Source organism: Piliocolobus tephrosceles, chromosome 6, assembly GCF_002776525.5.
Source record: "Piliocolobus tephrosceles isolate RC106 chromosome 6, ASM277652v3, whole genome shotgun sequence".
NCBI classification, from domain to species: domain Eukaryota; kingdom Metazoa; phylum Chordata; class Mammalia; order Primates; family Cercopithecidae; genus Piliocolobus; species Piliocolobus tephrosceles.
This window is the reverse complement of record NC_045439.1, coordinates 50,362,121-50,378,473: the sequence shown is the minus strand read 5'-3', so window position 1 is coordinate 50,378,473 and position 16,353 is coordinate 50,362,121.

Here is a 16,353-nt window from a genome sequence, read left to right as displayed (position 1 = left end):
CATGACATCCTGTTCTTTCATTTGCTAAATCTGGCAATTCTAAGCTTCTTGTTTTCATTTTTGGTTTTCGGTCAATTTTTAAAATCGGTAGATTTTTACATTAAGATTTGATCTCTGGATTTCTTTGAAAGAGCAGAAGGTCTAGATTTGACCTACTTTCTTGCACGAAAACAGACAGCTGGAGTGAAGTGGGGGCTTCTTCTCTTAGATGGGGCCTGCTCACCACAGTTCACCACAGTCCCCTACCCCGTATTCTGCCCAACACCGTGACAAGTAAAGCATTGCCACTAATCTAAGTATTTTCTGTTAGACTCTTATAGCTAAGAAGAAAGTGAAATATTTCTTTTAATCATTCCTTGAATCCCTTAAAAATGAAAAAATAAAATCAATAGGCCTACATGTTTCTTAAAAAAAAATGGGAGGAAATACATTTTTCTTTGAAGAAATGAAGAACTTTCCTATGTGTTTTCTTACCCTGGACCAGTTTCACTCAAAAGCTGGGAAACATTTAAGTGTGCGACGTCTTCCCTGAGCTGTTTTCAGATTGGTATAACCACAGCTGCAAATGTGATTATGTCACTTTCCCGCTTAAGTAGCCAAACCCCTCAGTAGCTCTCCATTTTCTCAACTTAAAAATCCAAACATTTTTAACATGACCCAAAAGCCCCTCCCAGCTTCGTTTGTTCCTCCTCTCACTTGCTGTCAATTAATCCACTTTCGAAAGTTTTAGTTTCAAATATTCACCAGTTCTATTGTTCCTTCTTGCATGTCTAGGAAAAGCTCTTCCTCCTTCCCATCTTTCAAGTCCCAGCTAAGACGTTACCTCCTATGAGAAGTCATCATTCCCTGAACCTCGCTTCCCTACCTCCAAATCCGGGCAGGTCTCTCCTGGGAGCTGTCAAAACTTACACACTCCCACTGTGTTATAATTGCCCTTTTACCTCTTTGTGTGCCCCACCAGACTGTAAGCTGGATGTCAGGGACCTGGATTTATTCACCTTTCTAGCTCCAGGGCCTGGTACATAGTAGGAGCTTAATACATGTGGAACTGCCAAACAAATGAACAAAGAAAGGGAATTCCAGGCAAAAGGAACAACATGAGCAAAGGCACAGAAGTATGACGGTGCATGTATGTGTTTGGGAAATAGTAAGAAGTTAGGTGAGTGATGCTGTTCTTGGTGATATGGCATAAATCTGGAAAGGATGTGGTATCAGACAGTAAGTGTTTCGGAAAACAACGACTAAGGAGGATGAACTTTCCTTTGTAGACAATACAAAGGCAAAGGTGGGTTTAAGTAGGAAAAACACATGAGCAGATGTATTAATATGTGGCAAAATTGATGATAAAACAGAAATTCCACATTTTTCTCTTTCTTCTTTTCCTTCAGTTAATTTTTATTTCTAGCACTGATGAAATTGAGAAGATGGAGAGAAGGAACCTGGGAGAGAAGAGAGCATACTGATTTAAAAACACAGGAGTTAGAGTCAGACATGTGTGAAGTTTAAATTTTTGGTAGCTCTGTGTGAATTTTCTCAACTCAATTTCCAACACTGTTTTCCCAGCTAGAGATGTTAGGATGAGGATAGAGTAACAGTCTCTAACCCTCTTTGGAGGGTTGCGAATGGTTAGCTTAAACAATGTATGCAGATTGCCAAGCACAGAGTTTATATAAAATAAGTGTACAAAAAATGTTAGCTGCCTCATGTGGTCCATGCGCAGGTTGCCTCCATGGGCTGCTTCTGGGAGGAAAGCAAAGAAGAGAGGAAGTTGCAGTTGAAAATGGAGGGAACTGCTCCCGCTCTGAACAGAACAAATTGATATTCACTGATGCTTCCTCCTCTCTGACACCAATTCAGTAACATTCCTTTTGCTTTCCTCCTACTTTAAATTGGCTGTCTAAAATAAGGATCATCTTCAGGCAAAATTGTGGTATGTAGACCTCACCAAGGGTCTCTGCTCATAACTTCCTGGTCCCTGAGGCCATCATGAGCGATTCTGACCCACGTGAGACACCCCCAGCAGCGAAGCTGTTCTCCTCCTGCCCCTGACTCCTCGGCAGTTGTTCCTCTGGCCTAATCCTTTCTGTCTGTATCCTGTTCCCTCCAGTTCTACAGAGGTGACCAAATGCAAACCGACCAATTCATTCACAGTGAAGGGGACAGTGGATGAATGCGAGCTCCCTCTCACATCCCAATAAAGGCTTGTTGAGTCTCTACAAAAGGAAATGAATGTTCTTGGGTTTTCAGACTCCAGAGGGAGGCGTGAAGGAAACACAAGGAGCTGAAGGTTTCCAGAAGAGACCTTGGAGCTCAGCGCTCAGAGCACCTCTGCCTGCCTGTATTTGTTTTAACCTGGGAACTGCAAGATTTCCTTCAGTTCTGAAGATGGGGAAAAGAAGTTTGAAAACCAGCAACCCGATTCAGACATTTTACACAAAAGGAAACTGAAGACCAGAGAGGTTACATGGCTTGAGCAAGGCAACCCAGCAGCAGAATCAGGACCAGAACCCAGGTCCAGCTGACAACCAGCCCACAGCTCTCACAGCCAAACACCTCTCCAGGGAAATGGCTGTGCCGGTAGCTCAGACTGTGGCAGGGCTGCAGAGCCCCTGGTTAGTTGACACCATTGCCAGTTAGCTAGGGCCTCCCCTGACCTGTTCCGACCCACCAGTTGGGTTAGGACTGCAACTATGACCTGTGTCCAAGGGCCCAGGGATACCTTGAAAGCTCAGACCTGCTGTGCCTGCTGCTGAGACCCTTGGCATTTTGCCTTACTGTGCACATCGCCATTTAACCTGGGCAGACTTCATTTGGGAAACTCCGTTTCTGAAAATGACTGCATTAAGAGAACTGAAAAGAATGTTGCATTTTCTTTTTTTTTTTTTTTTTTTTTTTTTTTTTTTTGAGATGGAGTCTCGCTCTGTCGCCCAGGCTGGAGTGCAGTGGCCGGATCTCAGCTCACTGCAAGCTCCGCCTCCTGGGTTCACGCCATTCTCCGGCCTCAGCCTCCCGAGTAGCTGGGACTACAGGCGCCCACCACCTCGCCAGGCTAGTTTTCTGTATTTTTTTTAGTACAGACGGGGTTTCACCGTGTTAGCCAGGATGGTCTCGATCTCCTGACTTCGTGATCCGCCTGTCTTGGCCTCCCAAAGTGCTGGGATTACAGGCTTGAGCCACCGCGCCGGGCCCCCATAGAATATTGCATTTTCTAAAGAGGGCAGATGGAGACGATCTGTAACTCTGATGGAGTGAATGAATGAATGAACACTGTTGAGTGCCTGTTTGTGCCAGTGGCTCTCCAACCTGCTTCCAGAGTTCTGAGTAAAATCTCATCTGTTCCCTGTGACCCAAACCTCCTGCCAAGTCTAGTCTTATTCCCACTTCACATGTGAGGACGCTGGAGATCTGAGGGTTAAAGTGACTCACCCAGGGTTACATCAGATGTGGATTTTGCCCAACCCCCAACTGCATCTGAGTGCCCCGTTACCCAACAGCTGCCACTCCAGGTGGTGTTTTGGCTGATGGATAAGGTCACTCATACAGACTCTTTCTTGCCAAATATTGTATGTGCACTGCAATGACTTACTGAAAAAAAATATTTCCAATAATACTGTTCCACTAAATATCTAGTAGCAATGGTGGAAGGGCTTCATCCCTGTTGTTGGGGAAACTCCTCCCTTTTGATCCACATTTTTCCTTAAATTACCTGGGGTATTCAGTGGGGTGGCTCCTGCTCCTGCAGCCATCTGGTTACCTGACTGTGACCATGGTACTTGAACACTGATCTGGAGTAACTCTCTCTGCTTCACCTATAGAAAGAGAGTGAATTGGGTTCTCTCTCTCTCTTTCCTCCCACATATGTATACATATGTATGTGTAAAAAACATTTGTGGTCTCCATTAGTGCTGTTCAACTATTTCCAGCTCTCTGCCTCTGGTACATCTGCCTTCTTGTCCCCTGTGAGTACGTGGGGTCATAAGACTGGTTCTGGCCAATGAGTTTGATGATAGGTGATATGTGTCACTTCTGGGCTGAGCTTTTCATAATTGCTGGCAGAAAAACTGCAGACTGCACTTCTCCTCTGCATGTAAGCAACAAAATCTGAGAAGGGGCTGCTCCATCACCTGGACCCCTGAATGACTTCGATGGACAGACGACCACCGGCACCCCACAAATCTGCAGTGGACATCAGCATTGACAAGAGCTGCTCAGTTGTTTTAAGCCCTTGAGAATGTGGGGCTGTGTGTCAATGCTGTATAAGCAGCCTCGCCTGGCAGATACACATTTACAGACCCAAATACTTTTTGTGCAAATCCCATTTCTTTCTCCAAATAGACCTAGGAGGAAGGTACTATTGCCATGCCCATTTTACAGATGAAAAAGCCCCAGCTGAGAGAAGTTAATTAAGTTGTCTAAGATCACACAGATGGCTGAGACAGTTTTCCATTCCATATCTCTGTAGCTCCAACTCCTGGTCTTAATCAACACACACCCTCTGTTCTCTCTGCTTAGGTGCTTTCTAAGCCAGGAAGCAAATAACATTTGTTACACATTTTCCCAAAACATGTTTTTGCTTCATCATGTCACTTACCCTCACTCAACTTTATTACTGTATTCAAAAGCCACATTAAAGAAGGAAAATTTGGTTTTTAACAAACTATTATAGCATCATAAATTTTAGTTCAATGGCTGACATTCTATCACTTTCTAGAAAATGTGACCTGGCAAATATAAATCCTTCTCACAGCAAGTAGCCCTTAGCTAAGAAAATTACTTTTATTAACCAAAAAATTATTCTTAGAATTGATGGCTGTGTAGATGACCTTTGGCTTACTGTAATACAGCAATGTGTCTACCACAGTAAAAATGCCAGAGCAAGACAGGTCCCACAAAAGGCAATAAAGGAACAACATTCCAAAGACAAATGCACTTGAGACACATATGACAGCCATGGGAAGGGGAGAGTAATCAGTTATAAGAAATGACAGTGATTTGGCAGCCTCAGTTACTTTAACTGACAGGATAAATAAAACTAATGTAAATTTTTTTTTAAAAAAAGGAGCGAGTCATAAGAGCTACAGATATAAATCAAAGTTAGTTTTGGCCTTTGATTTAAATCTGTTGGGCATCCCTCTTTTTTCAGGGCACTGAGGTTGGTGTTTCCCTGTTACAGACATTAAAATGTTTCTAGTTCTTCTACTAATTTTTCCTTGGTTATCTGATTTAATCTGGGTTTTATTCTGCTGTTAATCCTCTCAGACTTACTTTGCCCTTCAGATATTCTCTTTAAGGCATGTCCTCATCTAAGCATGTTTATGGCTAAGTGCAAATCCTCTGTGAATTTAGGCGAGAATATAAAGGACGATCCATTAAAATAGTCATTGTTTTTTCAAATGCAACCGGCTCTAAAAAGATTGTGAGATATTGTATTGTTTTTGGACTTTCTCGCTTTGGACTTTCTCAATTTGGACCCCAAAATGTTAACATGACTTACTTTAAAATTCCTCAGATACTCTCGTGGAGGCAGAAATGAAAGTCCCTCTTAAGTAATGTTCACATTTATTCTGTGAATAAAACTAAGAATTCCAAATAAAAAGTCTTGAAAACTTTAGGGAAATCTTTCCTTTGATTTGTTTCTTGGGAAGCTTATCTATTAAAATGCGTCAAGTGCTATAAATACCCTTCTCTTGATTATAATTCTTCACCTAGCATATCACTACTAGAATTGGGATGAACAAGCTCCACTTTATTTGTTGGTCAAAGACAAGGGTACTGGGATTCTTGCTAAAGAACAGGACATAAATCCAGGGCTTTTGAAGTCTTTAGTGGCTTAATGTTAAAACTTTGCTTCCTCAAGATGAAAGTTCAAACACAATTTAGGTCAAAGGTTAAAGAAGTCTGCCACTTCAGTGGGCAGATAAGGGTTTTGAAGGTTTCAGCTGAGGCCTGGTGACTGGGCCAGGCAGGGAAGAGGGAGGATAAAGGAGACCCAGCTCCACCCTCAGTTATCTGCCTCCTGTTTCCTTAAGAACTAATGTTCATTAAACTCCTCTGATTTAATAAAGAAAAAAAAATTCACAACCAAAAACGTAAATCCTACCTTTGTTCTGGCAAATTAGGTCAGCATCCTCTGTTCCTGCTGTCAGTTTTCTGCAGCTTAGGTTTCACAATGAGTCACAGGTACGTATGAAATTGCTTGATTTAACTTTTCCTTCTTCCCCATCTGAGGACTCCAGGGTCTCTTAGTCAGACAATGATTGAGTTGGCGGGTGTTTCTCTTGGAAGACGTCTAAGTGCAGACAGCGGATCTGTGGTTTACCTTTGCACAAGCTTGATTTGGAATTGAAGCATCCCAAACATACAAGCTGCGTGCAGAGATGCCACGGCCACATAAAAGCAGCTTAGCAGCCTGGAAATTTTATTTTTTTTACAGCCCGTTTTAATGGGATTGGATCCACTGGTATAAATTTCACTGAGCCTGCCTTTTAAAGGAAGATATTCATTCACATTTTCCCTAGACTTCTGGTTCTCTTCCCAAACTCATCAATATTGCCATTTAGCACTCTGTGTTAATTGTAAAGCCAAGATAAGGATTTTCTTATATAAGCTGTAAGGCAATGGCAACCTTTGGATATAGTTCTGAGGCATCAAGGAAGACTACAGACACAGACTATAGATGTCAGTGCAAATACAGAAAGTAAATCTTTCCCCTACACAGCAGATGAGGTGGTATTCGTGATTTCCTCCACGTGCGTGGCCTCAGGGAAGGAGACAAGGAGTCCCAGGGCAAGATTTTTATAAGGGAGGACTCAATAATCAGTACAAAAGATGATTTCACGTGCGTGGTCCCGTAGCTACAGCCAGGGAATAAGAGTTAGGAATTCTTGGGTCTTGTGATTACATCTATTGCCAACTCACTCTACACTTGAGTCTTGGTTATTCTCCTCTGTTTCATGAGTATAAATGAGCACGACTCAGTCATCAGGCCAGTGTAAGAAACCTATGGGAGGGGCTATATTTCCCCTCCATATTAGGCACCCTCTTAGAAATGCCTTTATGTATTCCTTCCCCTGTTCGCATTGGTAGAAAACAGTGCAGGGTGTGGCGGGGCATGGAGCTGGCACCCTGAAGTGAGCAAACATTCTTCAAGTCACACAGCTGTGACCCCAGTTCCCCACTTCTCTTCTTATGTGTCCCCAAAGCTTTCTTGAGCTGTGTTAGAAAGATGCATTGCCATTGGTTAGAAGTGCTTCTGTCTTAAATCTTAAAACAAAACTTCTTACTTCAAACCACAGATAAGTCTATTGGAGAGGAAATTAAAGAATGGGGGCCTGACGGCTAGCATTGGTTTTAATTACATGCACTTACACAGCACTCTCCACACCTGGACTAAAGCAGGGCTTCACAAGCACATGAAACACCTGGACATGTTGCTGAATTGCAGATTCTGATTCAGGAGGCCTGGGTGGCCCTGAGATTCAGCATTTCTAGTAAAGTCCCAGATAATGTGATGTTGCAGGTCTCTGGCCCACACTTGAGTAGCAAAGAAATAGAATATACCATCTAATTGCCCTCTTCCTTTTCCCAAAGCAGAGAAGTGGTATAATTTGTACTTAAGAGTGAGAATCCTAGAGCTAGACTTCCTATGTTCAAATCTTGGCACCAAAAAGTGTCAAGATTTGAAAATAAGCAATAATTACTTAATGTCATTAAGCCTCAGTTTTTTCCTTTGGGAAAATGGGCTGATAGGAGTATTAACCAAGATGGTATCTTGGAAATCCAGATAAGAACTGATGAGGGCCTAAAATAAGTCTCTGGTAATAGGGGTTGGGAGAAGAGTTTATGTTCCAGAGACACAAAAGAAGTCTGACTGATAGGACTGAGCAAGTGTGGGAAGCGAGTATGGGAAGGAGTCAAGGGTGATACCCAGATTTCTGGAGTGAATGGCCAGGCATTCGTTCTAGCCACTGAATACACAAGAAGGTGCATGTGGTGAGTAGGGGAGAGGGTGGCATTGGGGAGAAATGATGAATACAGTGTTGTACACATTGATTTGGGGATCTGGGCTGGAGACACAGGTTTGAGAGAGCTCACCATGGAAAACCAAAGGGGGTGACAAGAAAGAAGAAGCTGGGACAGAACTCCAGCTAACACATGTTCAGGGAGTGAGCGGCAGAAGAAGACTGATGAAAGAGACTGAGAAAGAAGTATTGGAAAAGTAGGCAGAAAACCTGCAAAATGTGATACCATTTCAGCGGGAAGGTTGGAAAATGGTAACACTGGCAAAGAAAGGGTGAATAGACAAGGAAGCACGTTTAGAAGAGAACAGAGTAAATTCCATATTGGATACACTGCTTTTTTGTTGTTTTTTGGGGTGTTTTTTTTTTGAGACAGGGTCTCGCTCTGTTGCCCAGGCTGGAGTGCAGTAGCATGATCTCGGCTCACTGCAACCTCTGCCTCCTAGATTCAAGCGATTCTTGTGCCTCAGCCTCCAGAGTAGCTGGGACTACAGGCGTGCACCACGATGCCCGGCTAATTTCAGATACACTAGTTTTGAGATGTGAGAAAACTAAATAAACTAAGTAGGGATTTTGAAATACACTGTGGATGCATCAGTAGAACTAGGCAAAGACCTCTGACAGTTAGCAACATTTAGATGCAATCATAAAAGACCAGAGAAGTGGGGGGGCAGCAACCAGAAAACGTCTGGGGAAGAGAGGCCAGAAAATACACAGAAAAGATATTCACAGAGGGTGGTCAGTGGTGGGTATGGCAGCTAGAAGAAAAAGGAGGACTTGTGTGTCACAGGCAATTTTTGTTTTTAAAATGTGACAATTCAAAAAACTATAAAAACCTTCCTCCATGAAAAAAATAAAACATCTTTAAAATTGTTTAATATAACATTATGAGTACTATAGATTGAAAACATCATGAAAATTTGGAGGAAACTTTTAAATCTGCATCTGTATAACAACCACTCCACTAACTAAAAAGTTCAATAAAGCAAGTCTTGTAAGCAAAATAGCAAGTAATTGGCCTGGATACTTTTTGATAGAATAGGCCAAACTGCTAGATAGAATAGGCCAAACTGCTAGATGAGTTTTAGGCACATGTGCCTGAGACCTCAGTTATGCTCCTTTTAGTATAGAATTTTTGGATTTTCTTTTTTACATCAGCTATGATGATCCACCTTAGATAACAGCCTCAATTGTTCTTCTAATTTTTCTTGCTCTTGTAGTGACCAGAAAATCAGCATCAGTCCCTAGATCTGGAAATATTGAACTAAAAATTCTGTGATATAATTAAGAACATAACCTGGGCTGATGGCAAAATGAACAGCAAGACTTGGGAATCCGACCTTGTCCTGTTCATCTTGACATCCCAGCCCTTTGCGAACCCGGAACCCAACCCACAGAGGCACTTCACAAATGTTTGTTGAACAAAAGGCAACATAAAATATTGCATTTAACAAGCTCTGCTCAAATCCCACTACTTCAGAGGGCTTTTCCTGATGAATCCCACTCTCGGAAGCCACTTTGTACTCATGGATTTCCATATAAGCTTTTAATCTTGCCATCTTGCAATTATTATTATTCATGTGTTGTTTTTAATTATTCTCCTATTAATTTGTGTGTGTGTATGGGTGTGTGCTTGCACATGTACACGGGCTTTACTTCCTCAATTCACTACAAGTCCTGTAAGTCAGGTCCCTTATTTTCCTCTGCTTTGAATTACCCAAAGTGCCTATGCAAGTCTGGGGACAGTAGTTACTTGTAGTTGAAATATCTCTCCTCCACTTAGACTGCACTGTTAAATATTTCAGTCATCGCCAATAGTTATTTTGTCACTGGTATGCATGCCATTCTACTTCACAGAAAAATAAAAGGTTTGACATATGTGAGTGCTAAGATTTCATAATAGAATGAATTTCTAAAAGAGCAAATACTTAATTCTTCTTTATAAGTCTGGTAGACACTTTTTTTACTTATTTATTTATTTTTTGCCAGAAAACCTCCATGTATACCTAAAGGCTAATGCCTGGTAGGTGATATGAGACATTCACGTGGGGGTTCTTACACATCAGACACAACCCGCACTTTAACTCTGTAGATCACAGGTGAAACCACGCTCCCTGGCTACACAAAAAAACAAAAATATTATGGGAAAGAGCCAAAGCAACAATCATATAAACTAATGAATTCTTTATGGTTTGCTTAAAAATAGACATTTCCCTGGTAAGGATTCATTTAAGAAAAATCTTCTTTGGAAGCAGAAAGTTTTCCAAGTCAGAGAAGAATAAATCAGTTCTGCCAGATAAAAGAATATTTTAAAAGGCCAGGTGCTGCTGGTTCACACTTTGGGAAGTGCAAACACCAAAAGGCAGTATCTGTTTTTACTTTGATAACCATAATTACCATCTTCATGTAATTAATACCACTAAAATTTATGCCCTCTATCAGCTTAACGTAATATTCATTTATTTATTCATTCAACAAATATTTATTGGGTTCCTAGTACATGTCAGGTACTGATCTAAGTGCTGAGGATACAAGAGAAGAAACAAAATCCCTGTCTCTAACTACCACATTCTGGTTAAATAAAATAATATTAGCACAGTGGGATTATATATGTAAACTACAAGAAATTACTAAAGGGTTAAATTTTTTTGAAAATTGCTGAAGATTTAAAATTTAAAATAACACTGTAGGAAATTGAGGACATAATTTTCATTTTATATAAAAATTTTAAATCATTTTTGCTGCCCTATTTTAAGCCCACCAAATAATAACCACCTAAAAGAACTGCTACCTAATTCTTACACAAAAGGCATGTGGAGCCTCTTGGGAAATGCACATTTTCCTAATTTTTAGGCTTTTATAACAGATTACTTGGGGTCTTCTAGAATATACAGCATGATCACATATCAGGTTAATTAAAATAGAATCCTTTCTGAGATTAATAATAAATAATTTACTTACAAAACTTTAATGACATATCAAAAATGAATTTCAGTCCAGGCAAACTAGCTTTATTTGTATCTGTGAAGCTGCTAGGATGAACAAAGGCTTCTGGTACAAAGCACTTAACTCTAGCTCAACACAGATAGCTGGGTTTTGAAAAGAAGACCATTTGACTGATGGATTCTTTTGGCCTACATGTTGACCTTATTGTTGTGTTTCCCAAAGCTGTTCATGTTGCGGTTATTGTAATAAAGCTCAGCTATTGAAAATCTGAAGCCACGCATCATAGCATATGCTTATTGTATGACATGTTTATTATTTTTCTTTCTGTTGGTTTTATGGTACATTCCCACAGTGACGCATGAATAACTATTATATATTTGTTTTCGAGGTGTGTGGATTGGCTCAAAGACAGACAACTTTTGCCAGCTTCACCTGTGGTTGTAAGCTCATTAGAATTCCAAGAACCATGAAGGACTAAAGGAAACCTAGTACCTTTGAGCAATATGGCTTGATTTTCCTAGCCAAAGACTTTATTTCAAAGATCTTTTATAAATAGTACTATCAACTTGTTTATTTCCTTCCTCTGTTACAAACAAGAACATATGAGTTATGTTACGGAAATATCAATCTTCTAAACTTTCTTTATTCACCCTTTTGAGAATACTAGATCCTTTAGAGGAATCATTTATTTTGGTGTTTCTTCTTAAAAAGAAAAAGTCCACACTTGTTGATTGCTGTGAGGACAGAAAAGCCAACTCTATGGTTTGTTCATATTATCTGTTTAATACAGAAGCAGTAAACCCGGAAAAAAATACTTTTAACATTTGCTTACAAATACTGTTTAGAAAGCAGTTTGAGTTTAAAGTACCAAATATGAGAGAATCTACTTGGTTAATATTTTTGAGATCTGCTACTTTGTCACCTTATTTTTTTCAACCAGAGACTTTGGCTTTCTCATTAGTTCTTCATTAAGAGTCCCTGGATTGCCTCAAAGTGCAATCCCTTAGACAAATTAGTTTGCCTTTTAAAAAAACACCAGCAACAGAAAGCCCAGTAGGAAAACAAGCATTATTCTAGAAAGCAGCAACCCTGGAAAGACAGTTTTGTTAGTGGAAACACATTAGTCTTTCACAAACTAAGCAATGATGATATTTACAGAGCAGTTTGTAAAAGGTCAAACGCTCATCTTCTGCCAACAAATGCAAGGAAAAGCAGGTACTCCAGCAGGTTTTTCAAGCAGGGATCTATGGACACGTTTTCAGGAGTCAGACTTTCAGGATATTTAAAATAATTTTAATAGTTTTGTTTCAATAGCAGAGTAAAGATGTAAAAACTCAACCTTTTAGCAGTTCTAAAGATGGAACTTTTCTTTGCAGTGATAATTCTCAAATGGAAGACATTTTAATAGAATAAGATTCTAATTTTTAGGTCAGCATTTCTCAAAGTGGACTCCACTGATGTGTTGTGGGGTTTCTGAAGATGATTCTATCCTTTCCAAGGGGGTCCAGGCATTATTCCAGTTTGAGAACCGGTGCTCTGCGGTGTGAACCGTTCTGTGCTGCAGAAGGGGCCGGCAAAGGCAGAGGGCGCCACCGTGAGGCCCCCATTTCAACGCTTGTCATTTCAATTGTGGTGGGTTAGAGATCACAGGGAAGCAATGCTATCTGCTGAAGAGACATCAGACAGTGTAGTAAAAAGGGTAATCCATTTATTTTCAGAGAAGTTTTCCACTCAGAGATCATACACTCTGCAGATCACAGAAACACATGCAAGCATGAAATTTAATTTTTAGTAACTCTTTCCCGGGGCTTCCATAGAAAGCAACAGTGAAAGGAAAATGATAATCATGACAAGGCAATTACAGAGAGGTTTGGGGAAAATGAAAAATTTTGAAAACAGGTAGTTTAAAATTGCTTTAATTAAAAAACAATGCAAGCTGCATTATTTTAGCTCAAAAGACCAAAGTTAACATCACAGAGACAATACTTTTAAACTTTAAGATAGTTGAGAATGATTGATGCACGTATTTTTTCCCAGAAGTGATTTTTTTCCCCTAGTGATTCAGAATCTATAAATGTGATAAATATTGACTTACCAGGCTCCCAACAGATGGAATAAAACATGTAGTAAAACAAAAGCAATACACTTGTGCTTTAGGCATGAAATGAGTGAGAGATTAAGCTGAGGCTTCCCTGTATTATTAAGAGGAAACAAAGTGATAATATTAATGCTTATGCACAACTGCATGGCATTTGCAGCAAATAAATATGGCAAATCCAAAAAAGAAGGAAAGAAATAAAAAGACCCAATCATTCTTTTTTCCCAGGGCAATTGTTCCCTGTCCTTTAATTTCCAAAACAATTAAAGGAAATTTTTTTTAATTACTGAAAAACAATAATTAAAAAGTTTCTATTCTTCTTAAGTTTTCTGACCACTCCTTTTGATTGCATGTTTTCAAGTATACACTGAGGGCACATTTGTTTCAAAAGAAAATTATGATTTGGCTTGTCTAACAGTGCTAAGAAAGAATACTAAGACAGTAAAATACTGACTTGAATTCCCCAATACTTACTTAAACACTTCTCAGACAGGATGGCATTTTTCCTGATGGTAAAAGGTACAATGCAATGAAAATTCAAATTGTATATAATAACTATGACACGATATTGTCGTACTGATACACAGGTGATTTTCCTCCATAAAAAAAATCTTTGGAAAGAACTTTTAGCTGAAGTACGGGCCAAAATGGCAAGTTTTCCCTGAAAGCACTAGATGAAATAGTATTTTATATATATATATATATATATATATATATATATATATATATATATATATATATATATAATGTAAAAATCCATTTATCAATGTTTTGGTTTTGGTTGTTACCTTTTGTTGCAATGATATAATGCTCTCTAGGGCCACTGGAAAGAAGCAAAGATCAAAGAAGTAAATTCTTACATGTCAGGTTTTCCAAACCATCATCGCTGCAACAAAATAATTTGTCAAATTGTCAAAATTTACAGCCATCCCAGACACGGGAAATTTTGACCAAGTTTGTGCCTTCACCCAGTGCTAATCTCACTCCCAGAGCTGTAAACATGATGGCCGAAGTGACAGCCTGGCTACAAATCCGTCTGGCAGCTTCATTAGACATCTCTCGCCTGACTGATTAAACTGCATTTAAGACCCATTTTTATTTTTTCAAGGCTTTTGTTTAAATTAAAAGGTCGTGTTTTCAAGCAAATGATCCACTGCTCCTTTCCATCCAGGATCGTAATACAGTTACATTATTACTAGTGTTACCCAAAGGAGAAGGAGTCAGATGCCCTGCACACCAGCCAGGGGCTCCTCCCCTGGGGACAGCCGGGACACTGGGGAGAGGGACTGTTTATTTATTTGCAGAAGAACCTAGTGAGGAGGCCTGGCTGGTGAACATTGAAATTGTCATCAAAGTCCTAATGGCCTCCTAATGGGAAAGTTTGGTTCAATATTAAGGACAAACCAGCAATTTCAAGTCATCCTTTAAAACTGTAGCAGTAACTTTTTCTTGAAGTGGATGCTTTTTCATAAATCTTGATATTTTATCACTGTCCATGCTTAAAAAAAAGCAGCTAAAATATCAGCTTTCTCATAACCCAGACTGCTGCATCAAGAAAATATAATGGAAACACATGCTACAGTGTAAATAATATTTGCTAACTTTTTCTGTAATGTATCAGAAGGTTCATATTATGAATAAAATAGAGGGCAGATCGACGCTCCTGAGTCCCTATTGCAGGCATTCAAGCCAAACAAGGAAAAATGCAGGAAACTTCACTGACACTTTCCTGTGGTTTTTCTGTTGGTATGCGTGGCAAATACAGAAGAAGCATCTGAGAAATCATTCCTGAGCTGTTCTAACTTCATGGGCGACCACTGAAGGCTGTTACCCATACATTTCACAGTAGGCACAAAAGCAAGAATATGGGCCAGGTGCGGTGGCTCACACCTGTAATCCCAGCACTTTGGGAGGCCGAGGTGGGTGGATCACGAGGTCAAGAGTTCGAGACCAGCCTGGCCAACATGGTGAAACTACCTCTCTACTAAGAAGACAAAAATTAGTCAGCGTGGTGGTGTATGCTTGTAATCCCAGCTACTTGGGAGGCTGAGGCAGGAGAATCGCTTGAACCCTGGAGGCAGAGGTTGCAGTGAGCCAAGATCGCGCCACTGCACTCCAGCCTGGGTGAGAGAGCAAGACTCTGTCTCGGAAAAAAAAGGAAAAAGAAAAAGCAAGAATCTAAAAACTAGTGACTGTGTTTCCAGGGAAATCTGCCTACATACAAGAGAGGGAGAAACTGTTTGCTTGCAGCCTTGTTTGTGCCTTTGCCTCGCAGTGTTTGTCCTGTTTATAATGTTTGTCTTTACTTCATAATGTATTTACCATGCTTCAGTGTGAGACCAATGCCTTTGTCATGTGCTGATGAAACAAGCGAGGTCAGGATGCATCTACACAGGTAGTGGGATTGATCCTGGAAACTAAAGTCTTTTTTTTTTTTTTTTTTTTTTTTGAGACGCAGTGGCCGGATCTCAGCTCACTGCAAGCTCCGCCTCCCAGGTTCACGCCATTCGCCATTCTCCTGCCTCAGCCTCCCGAGTAGCTGGGACTACAGGCGCCCGCCACCTCGCCCGGCTAGTTTTTTGTACTTTTTAGTAGAGACGGGGTTTCACCGTGTTAGCCAGGATGGTCTCGATCTCCTGACCTTGTGATCCGCCCGCCTCGGCCTCCCAAAGTGCTGGGATTACAGGCTTGAGCCACCGCGCCCGGCCACTGAAAACTAAAGTCTTATTTCCTAGTGCTGATATTTCTCATTTGTTAGTTATGGAATTTTAAGCTTTCATCTGTTATGAAATTCTATGCAAAATTGATTTTTGGATTAGATTTCATCTGTCTTTTTTTTTTTTTTTTTTTTTTTTTTACATTTTCAATTATAATTAAATCCTCTGTAATCATCAAGGGTTGAGTAGAACTGGTGTTGGCAAACTCCTACTGAGCATCAGTAACTCAGTGTGAACAGGGTTAGTGAACCATATTAAAGGAATAGTATTGCCTTTTCATTTTCATTTCAATGAGATTCAACTTGTAATAAATATATTTGCATACTGATATCGCAAATAAAATCCAAAAATTACACACACGCACACATACACACACACACCACAAACAACAATAACAACAACACATAGACACTTTCACATACTTGAAATGTAAACAATTTCCAGATCTTCAAGAACATTGCTAGACTCTCTATACCAAAAAGCCCAAGTTCTTGAACTGCATTCATGTAAGCCTATTTGAGGGAGACTGCTCCCAATGATGTGTAAGGAGTTTATATACGGACACTGATGAGAA